We start from the raw sequence: 10541 nt of genomic DNA on the forward strand, positions 1-10541 counted from the left end.
ATTAGTAATGTACTGGTCATTAAATATCTATTGTTTGTCTTTAATTTCGATTATAGTAAAAGACAAGATGTCATTTTAGGAAATTTGGATCCATGTCTTACGCAGGGGAATCAATTGAAGGATTGGATGCAAAGTAGTGATATTATCAGGGTTGTATTCAGAAAGCTCACTTACATAGAGTGGACGAAAGTTCACTGAAGGCAGTTAAGTCACGTGGGTGAAAACTGATAGAATATATACCAGGAGTCATTGTAGTTTGAAAATATTTGAATGCTACTGTTCAGTCCTTGCTAAGAAATAACACAAGGTCATTAGAACTTCTGTGTCTACTAAGTGATAATAGATAACAACTAATTTGCTCTGAGAATTTTGCTTAGGGAAATGCTTTTCAAACTTATTTAAGGATTTGTTTTCAAATCTTTTCCCCAATAAAAACGTACTCAGTTAAAAGTTAAAACAGAGAACAATGGAGCTGTTCTACTTCCAGCAGATGATACAGGAGGGAAAGACTCCTTCCCCCCGGACATTGCTTCTCCTCAGTCATTTCTTGACATGGCACTTTGAAAACTGTGAAATTTTAGTGTTATGAATCAGCTTGAAAATGACTAGATGAGACTTTCTATAGGCATGACAAGGTTTTATTATTAAGATCATAAGTTGAGATCACCACAGCAGGATCATTTCAAGAATTAAATCGTAAAGCTGTGTATAAGGAGAATCTGTTTCTACAGATTTCATAAATAGGGAATATATATATTCCAATAAAATGTAAGGTTGATTTAAAAAAAAGACAAAAGTAGGGTAACAGTTTTCATTGAATTTAAATGTTACAATATTTAGACCAACCCATTTTTACATTTAAAAATGAACTGAATTGTGAATAAAATATTCCATATATTTCCATATCTTTATTGTATTTAATAAACATGGAATTCACTAGCTCCAATCCCAGAAACAAATCATTTCTATTTTCTCTAAGCCTTAGTCTTTTTCATCTTTCTGTGCTGCACTTTACAATAATAGCCTAATCATTCTCAACTCCTTTGGTATTTATTGCAAGGACATTAATTCTGATGGGCTCATTTAGTATTAATGTGGATGTCATAAGTACTTCAGTAGGAATAGGGTTTCTACTGGAATTCAGCATTAATTAGCCAGGTCATTACTTCAAAGTGTTACTCTTCCCTTTTTGAATGGCTGCACTTCAGCATACTTCTTCCTGCAAAGCACATCGTCTCTTTCTGTTAGAAGGGGCACTTTTAAGTACTTGAATCTACTAAGACAAAGTTGTGGAAGTGAATAGGATACAATAGACAAGGTATGGTAATTACTAGAAAACTGATTAATAGAAAGCTGATGTTTTAATTGAGTTTCTATGAGACCTACAATAGTTTGAACTGAATAGGAGACTTAATTGCACTTTACATTTCTCTGGAGCATAAGGAAACAATACCATAAATAAAAGGTTCAAATAAGTCATTCAGTTTTCATACAGAAAAAATACACATGTAAAACCATAACAGCTGGCATATTAATCAGGTACTATCTTGGATTAGAAATACTTGTATATTGATAACTGAAGATATTTTTAATGCTAAAAATACATTTTTAAATTTTGGGTATTTATCTGAAGAAATATAAATTTCTTACTTTTTGTGATTTTATTTCATTATTCTAACAAGCTTTTAAATATCTTAGAATAGCTTTCATGTGCATCCAAGGTGCCAAGGTCAACCTATTATTCATTAAAATAACCATGAAGTTTAACTTCTTAACCATATTACAGGGCTTTCTACCTTTTCTATCTTTATGAAAAGGATTGACTTGATAAAATAGAAAATCATTTTAGACTTGTATAAATGGGAGGGCAAATTCACTTTTTTTCCCAGTGACCTCTCAGTAACTAATTCTTTAATCATTATGGCATTGTAGCAAATACCTTTTTAAAAATTCTCAATTTTATTCAAAGAGAGGATCTCTTTTTCACTCTTCTCTAAGAATGCCATTTAGATTTCTAACTTAACTATAGGGATTATAGCTTTAGTTTAAGAATAATTCCAAATCTCCTCTTTATAAAATCATTTGCTTCAGACCTACTGTCCAAGTTTTCTATGACATATCAATGTCCATGATTAAAGGAACTTATCATTTCTAACAAGTGCTAATTATTCCTCTTTTGCCACGGAAAGATAAGATCAAAATTTTAAATCTACTAAAGTAAGACTAAACAATACAAAGGAACAAGACTGAATAATAAAAAAGAAGTAAAAACATCAAGATCTTAGGGTACATTAAATATCCATATGGAAAAATATTTTGTCCCCTACTTTGCACCATACACAAAAGTCAACTCCATATCTATTATATATATCTCTACAATCTTAACTGTTTTACATAAAACTGTTAAGATTTTAGACGGCAATATTGGAAAGCTACTTTGTGATATAGAAGTAGGCAAATATCTGTTAATCAGGTATGAAATTGCTAAATATGATTGAAAATTGACAAGGAGGCTATATTAAAATAGAAATCTCTGTTTAATAAAGAATACCATTACGATAATGAGAAGCCAACTTACCAAATGGAAGAAGACATTTTCAACATGTATATCTAACAAAGGATGACAAATCTATTAAGCCTTCTATAAATTCATATGAGAAAGGCAACCAACACAATTTTTTAAATAGGCAAAATATTTGAATAGATATTTCAGAAAAGATGATATGCAAAACTCCATTGAATAGTTTTCAGGGAAATACAAATTAAAACCAGAAAATGATATACTTTCATGAGAATGGTTAAAAATAAAAGATGAAAAATGCCAAGTATAAGTGAGGATGTGGAAACTTTACAATGACAGTGGGCTATTTCAGAAAACTATTGACAGTATCTATCAAAACTATGTGACTTCAGAAAACTATTTGACAGTATCTATTAAAGCTGAAAGTACATCTAATCTACCCTGTTGTTATTCAGCCACACAGTCATGTCCAACTCTTCATGACCTCATGGACTGCAGGATGCCAGGCCTTCCTGACCCTCACCATATCCCAAAGTTTGCCCAAGGTCATATCCATTGCATCGGTGGTGCATCCAGCTATTTCATCCCCTGATGCCCTCTTTTCCTTCTGCCCTCAATCATTCCCAGCATCATGGACTTTTCCAATAAGTCAGTTGTTTGCATCAGATGATCAAAATACTGGAGTTTCAGCTTCAGCATCAGTCCTTGCAACAAGTATTCAGGGTTGATTTCCATTAAGACTGAGTGGTTTGGGCGATGGTCCCAAGTTGGCAGAGGAATAGAATGGGGAGACCACTTTCTCCCCCACAAATTCATCAAAAGATCATTTGAATGCTGAGCAACTGCCACAAAAATCTTCTGAATGCTGACAGAGAACACCAGGCACCCAGAAAGGCAGCCCTTTCCCTTTGAAAGGAGGTAGGACAAAATATAAAAGACAAAAAGAGAGACAAAAGAGTTAGGGATGAGACCCATCCTGGGGAGGGAGTCATGAAGGAGAAGTTTCCAAACAGCAGGAAACACTTTCACCGGTGGGTCTGTGGGAGGTTTTGACATCTCAGAGGGCAACACAACCAGGAGGGGGTGGGGGTGGGGGAAAAAAACACAGAATATGCGCCTAACCGCAACTCCCAGCGGAGAAGTAATCCAGACGCTCATGTCCGCCGCTGGACAGAGAGTCTCAGGTTGCATGCTTAGGGTAAGGACTGGGCCTGAATGTCCTGAGGACAATCTGAGGGAGCTAACATGAGATAGAAACCCAAACTGGGGGATAGCCAGAGAGAGAGAAAAAAAAGAGAATTTTCCCATGAAAGGCTCTAACCTAACATGCAGCCAGGCCCACTCACAGAACAAAGGACTGAGTGAATACCAAAGGAGAGCTAGCTGGCTGCAGACCGGCCCCTCCCTCTGCCGGTGGCAGAGAGGCAAGTGAGCAAACAGCCGGAGCCAGAAGACAAAGGGCAATCTCAGCCTACAGACGGCATCCTCCACCAAACTGTGAGCAGGCTTCCAGTCGCTAACCAAATCCTCCTGGAATCCTGGACGGCTGACATCTGCCAGGAGGGTCTCAGCCTGAGATCAGCTCCCCAAAGGAGATACACAGCTCGCATGAGATGGGCTCTCATGGCACACCCGGAAAACTGAGCGGCAGGGACCGGGTAGTTGAATAAGATGCACGACCTACCTGAGTCAGTCCACTGGCTAGGCACCTGGTCTCCTGAGCTGCCTGGACCTGGGAAGGGCACAAAGTGTATGCCCAACCAAGTCTGTGCCTTTGCAGAGTACCCAAGAAGCTGAACCTGAGCCTGGGCAGTTTAGACCTGGTAAGTGCACAAAATGCAGGGCCCACTTTGAACAGTACCCCTGCAGAGCAACCTGGAGCCTGAGCAGTGTAGACTGAGAAAGCACATGCAGCTGTGAGCTGGGGCAAACTCAGTATGGTCCATACACTGTAAGCACTCCCCACACATGCCAGTGATATTTGTTTGAAGTGCTCAAGTGTTCAACTGAACAGTTCAGTTCAATTCAGTTCAGTCGCTCAGTCGTGTCTGACTCTTTGTGACCCCATGAATCGCAGCACACCAGGCCTCCCTGTCCATCACCAACTCCTGGAGTTCACTCAGATTTGCGTCCATCGAGTCAGTGATGCCATCCAGCCATCTCATCCTCGGTCGTCCCCTTCTTCTCCTGCCCCAATCCCTCCCAGCATCAAAGTCTTTTCCAGTGAGTCAACTCTTCGCATGAGGTGGCCAAAGTACTGGAGTTTCAGCTTTAGCATCATTCCTTCCAAGGAAATCCCAGGGCTGATCTTCAGAATGGACTGGTTGGATCTCCTTGCAGTCCAGGGGACTCTGAGGAGTCTTCTCCAACACCACAGTTCAAAAGCATCAATTCTTCGGTGCTTAGCCTTCTTCACAGTCCAACTCAAGCCTAAATAAGTGGCCACCTTTGCCCCTTGGATCAGGGCAGAACTTAGATACTGAAGAGACTTGCAGACAGAGGAAGCCAAAATAAACAAAGAAGAGAGAACCATTCTGGAAGTGACAGGTGCAACAGATTAACCCTATAGTTAACATTGACTAAGCATTGGAAAGGGCCTATAGACCTTGAGAAGAAGTATAAGCTGGAACAAGGGACTATCTGAACTGGCCCCACACTGCCCTCAACAGCTCCAGAGAAATTCCTAGATATATTTTTACTATTACTATTTTTTTTTTAATTTTTAAACTTTTTATTACTCCTTTAGTTTTCATTTTTATAACCTACTGCTGCTGCTGCTGCTGCTAAGTCGCTTCAGTCGTGTCTGACTCTGTGCAACCCCATAGACGGCAGCCCACCAGGCTCCACCATCCCTGGGATTCTCCAGTCAAGAACACTGGAGTGTATAACCTATTATTACCTTGCAAAAAAAGATTCTATTTTTAAAGCAAATTTCATATATATATATTTTATAATTTTTGTGATTGATTTCATTTTGTATTTTTAACATTGTATTTTTGAGAGTCTAACCTCTACTAGATGTTTAATCTTTGCTTTTTGGTATTTGTTGTCAATTTTGTACCTTTAAGAATCTAATCTTCAGTACCCATTTTTACTTAAGGGTGAGCTTACTGGCTTGATTGCTTTCTCACCTTTTAACTCTCCCTTTTCTCCCTCAGATCTCCAATATCTCCTCCCTCCCCTTTCTCTACTCTAGTTAACTCTGTGAATTTCTCTGGGTGTTCCAGGCTGTGGAGAACACTTTGGGAACTGATTACTGGCTAGATTGGTCTCTCCCCTTTTGACTCCCCTCTCTTCTCTGGTCACCTCTATCTCCTTCCTCCCTCTTCTCTTCTCTTCTCTTCTCTTCTCTTCTCTTCTCTTCTCTTTTCTCTTCTCTTCTCTTTGTAACTCTGTGAACCTCTCTGACTGTTGCAGACTGTGGAGATCACATAGAGAATTGCTTACTGGCTTGATTTCTCTCTCCTCTTTTAACTCCCCCTCTTCTCCTGCTGGTCACCTCTATCTCCCACCTCCCTCTTCTCTTCTTTATGTAACTCTACAAACCTCTCTGTGTTTTCCTCACTGTGGAGAATCTTTTCACCACTAGCCTAGATGTTTTATCATCTGTGCTGTATGAATGGAGAAATCTTGAGGCTACTGTAAGAATAAGACTGAAAGCCAGAGGTGGGAGGCTTAAATCCAAAACTTGAGAACACCAGAAAACTCCTGACTCCAGGAAATATCAATTGACAAGAGCTCATCCAAAAGCCTCCATACCTATGCTGAAACCAAGCTCCACCCCAGAGCCAACAAGTTCCAGAGCAAGACATACCATGCTAATTCTCCAGCAATGCAAGAACACAGCCCTGAACATTAAAACAAAGGCTGCCCAAAGTCATGCCAAACACATAGACACCCAAAAACTCACTACTGAACACTTTATTGCACTCCAGAGAGAAGAGATCCAGTTCCACCCAGCAGAACACAGACACAAGCTTCCCTAACCAGGAAACCTTGACAAGTCACTCTTCCAACCCTACCCACAAGGAGGAACCTCCACAATAAAGAGAAACCACTAACTCCCAGACTACACAAAGGCCAACCCAAACACAGCAATCTAAACAAAATGAAAAGGCAGAAAAATATTCAGCAGGTAAAGGAACATGATAAACACACACCAAACCAAACAAAAGAGGAGATAGCGAGTCTGCCTAAAAAAGAATAATGATAATAGAGATGATCCAAAATATTGAAAACAAAATGGAGTTACAGATAAATAGACTAGAGACAATGATTGAGAAGATGCAAAAAATGTTTGACAAGGAACTGGAAGAAACAAAAAATAATCAATAATGAATAATGCAATAACTGAAATCAAAAGCACTCTGGAGTGAACCACCAGTAGAATAACTGAGGCAGAAGATAGGATAAGTGAGGTGGAAGATAGAATGGTGGAAATGAATGAAGCAGAGGGTAAAAAAGAAAAAAAATAATTAAAAGAAATGATGACAACCTTGGAGACCTATGGGACAATGTTAAATGCCCCAACATTTGAATCATAGGAGTCCCAGAAGAAGAAGACAAAAAGAAGGACCATGAGAAAATACTTGAGGAGATAATAGTTGAAAACTTCCCTAAAAAGGTAAGGAAATAGCCACCCAAGAAACCCAGAGAGTCCCAAACAAGATAAACCCAAGTCAACACACCCCAAGATACATATTAATCAAATTAATGAAGATCAAACACAAAGAGCAAATATTAAAGGTAGCAAGGAAAAAGCAACAAATAATACACAAGGGGATTCCCCTAAGACTTATAGCTGATCTTTCAATAGAAACTCTACAGGCCAGAAGGGAATGGCAAGATATACTTAAAGTGATGAAAGAGAAAAACCTGTAACCCAGATTACTATAGCCAGCAAGGATCTCATTCAAATATGAAGGAGAAATTGAAACCTTAACAGACAAGCAAAAGCTGAGAGAATTCAGCACTGCCAAACCAGCTCTTCAACAAATGCTAAAGGATCTTCTCTAGACCAGAAACACAGAAAGGGTTTATAAACTCAAACCCAAAACAACAAAGTAAATGGGAACAGGATCATACATATTAATAATTACCTTAAATTTAAACGGGTTGAATGCCCAATCAAAAGACAAAGACTGGCTGAATGGATAAAAAAAAACAAAACCCCTATATATACTGTCTACAAGAGACCCACCTCAAAACAAGGGACACATACAGACTGAAAGTGAAGGGCTGGAAAAAAGATATTCCATGCAAATAGAGACCAAAAGAAAGCAGGAGTAGCTATAATCATATCAGATAAAATAGACTTTGAAATAAAGGCCATGAAAAGAGACAAAGAAGGATACTACATAATGTTCAAAGGATCAATCCAGAAGAAGATATAACAATTATATATGCAGCCAACATAGGAGCACCACAATATATAAGGCAAATGTTAACAATCATGAAAGGGGAAATTAACAGTAACACAATGATAGTGGGAGACTTTAATACTCCTTTCACACCTATGGATAGATCAGCCAAACAGAAAATTAGCAAGGAAACAAAAACTTTAAATGATACAATGGAACAGTTAGAACTAATTGATATCTATAGGACATTTCACCCCCAAACAATGAATTTTATCTTTTTCTCAAGCGCACATGTAACATTCTTCAGGATAGATCACATCCTGGGCCATAAATCTAGCCTTGGTAAATTCAAAAAAAATTGAAATCATTTCAAGCATCTTTTCTGAGTACTATGTGGTTAGATTAGATGCCAACTTCAGGGGGGGAAAAACTATTAAAAATACAAACATACGGAGGCTAAACAACATGCTTCGGAATAACCCACAAATCAGAGAGGAAATCAGAGAGGAAAAAAGAAATCAAAATATGCATAGAAACAAATGTAAATAAAAACACATCAACCCCAAACCTATGGGAGTCAGTAAATGCAGTGCTAAGAGGAAGGGTCATAGCAATACAAGCTTACCTCAAGAAACAAGAAAAAACTCAAATCAATAACCTAACTTTACACCTAAAGCAGCTAGAAAAGGAAGAAATGAAGAACCCCAAGGATAGTAGAAGGAAAGAAATCATAAAAATTAGGACAGAAATAAATGAAAAAGAAACAAAGGAGACTATAGCAAAAATTCAACAAAGCTAAAAGCTGATTCTTTGAGAAGATAAATAAAGTAGACAACCCATTAGCCAGACTCATCAAGAAAACAAAAGGAAGAATTAAATCAACAAAATTAGAAATGAAAATGGAGAAATCACAACAGACAACACAGAAATACAAAGATCATAGGATACTACTATCAGCAACTATATGACAAAAAAATGGACAACTTGGAAGAAATGGATGAATTCTTAGAAAAGTATAACCTTCCAAACCTGAACCAGGAAGAAATAGAAAATCTTAACAGATCCATCACAAACATGGAAATCAAAACTGTAATCAGAAATCTTCCAACAAACAAAAGCCCAGGACCAGATGGATTCACAGGTGAATTCTACAAAAAACTTAGAGAAGAGCTAACACCTATCCTACTCAAACTCTTCCAGAAAATTGCAGAGGAAGGTAAACTGCCAAACTCATTTTATGAGGCCACCATCACCCTAATACCAAAACCAGACAAAGATGCCACAAAGAAAGAAAACTACAGGCCAATATCACTGATGAACATAGATGCAAAAATCTTCAATGAAATTCTAGCAAACAGAATCCAACAATGTATTAAAAAGATCTTACATCATGACAAAATGGGCTTTATCCCAGGGGTGCAGGGATTCTTCAATATTTGCAAATCGATCAATGTGATATACCACATTAACAAATTGAAAGATAAAAATCATATGATTATCTCAATAGATGCAGAGAAAGCCTTTGACAGAATTCGACATCCATTTATGATAAAACCCTCCAGAAACAAGGCACAGAAGGAACATACCTCAACATAATAAAAGCCATATATGATACCCACAGCAGATATCATCCTCAGTGGTGAAAAACTGAAAGCATTTCCCCTAAACTCAGGTACAAGACAAAGGTGCCCACTCTTACTACTACTATTCAACATAGTTTTGGAAGTTTTAGCCACAGCAATCAGAGCAGAAAAAGAAATAAAAGGAATCCAAATTGGAAAAGAAGAAATAAAACTCTCACTGTTTGCAGATGACATGATCCTCTACATAGAAAACCCTAAAGACTCCACCAGAAAATTACTAGAGCTAATCAACGACTAAAGTTGCAGGATATAAAATTTACACCCAGAAATCATTTGCATTCCTATACACTAACAATGAGAAAACAGAAAGAGAATTTAAGGAAGCAATTTCCTTCACCATTGCAACAAAATGAATAAAATACTTAGGAATAAATCTACCTAAAGAAACAAAGGACGTATATATGGAAAACTATAAAACACTGATTAAAGAAATCAAAGAGGTCACAAATAGATGGAGAAATATACCATGTTCAGGGATCAGAAAAAATCAATATAGTGAAAATGAGGATACTACCCAAAGCAATCTATAAATTCAATGCAATCCCTATCAAGATACCATCGGTAGTTTTCAGACAACTAGAACAAATAATTTCACAATTTGTATGGAAATGCAAAAAACTTCGAATAGCCAAAGCAATCTTGAGAAAGAACAATGAAACTGGAGGAATCAATCTGCCTGACTTCACATTATACTACGAAACTACAGTCATCAAGACAGTATGGTACTGGCACAAAGACAGAAATATAAATCAGTGGAACAAAACAAAAAGCCCAGAAATAAATCCATGCAGCTATGGACAGCTTATCTTTGACAAAGGAGACAAGAATATGCAATGGAAGAAGGCAATCTCTTTAACAAGTGGTGCTGAAAAGGTGGTCAACAACTTGTAAAATAATGAAACCAGAACACTTTTTAACACCATACACAAAAATAAACTCAAAATGGATTAAAGATCTAAATGTAAACTATAAAATTCCTAGAGGAAAACATAGGCAAAACACTCTCTGACATAAACC

The sequence above is a fragment of the Capricornis sumatraensis genome, chromosome 2, assembly GCF_032405125.1.
Source record: "Capricornis sumatraensis isolate serow.1 chromosome 2, serow.2, whole genome shotgun sequence".
Classification (NCBI taxonomy): domain Eukaryota; kingdom Metazoa; phylum Chordata; class Mammalia; order Artiodactyla; family Bovidae; genus Capricornis; species Capricornis sumatraensis.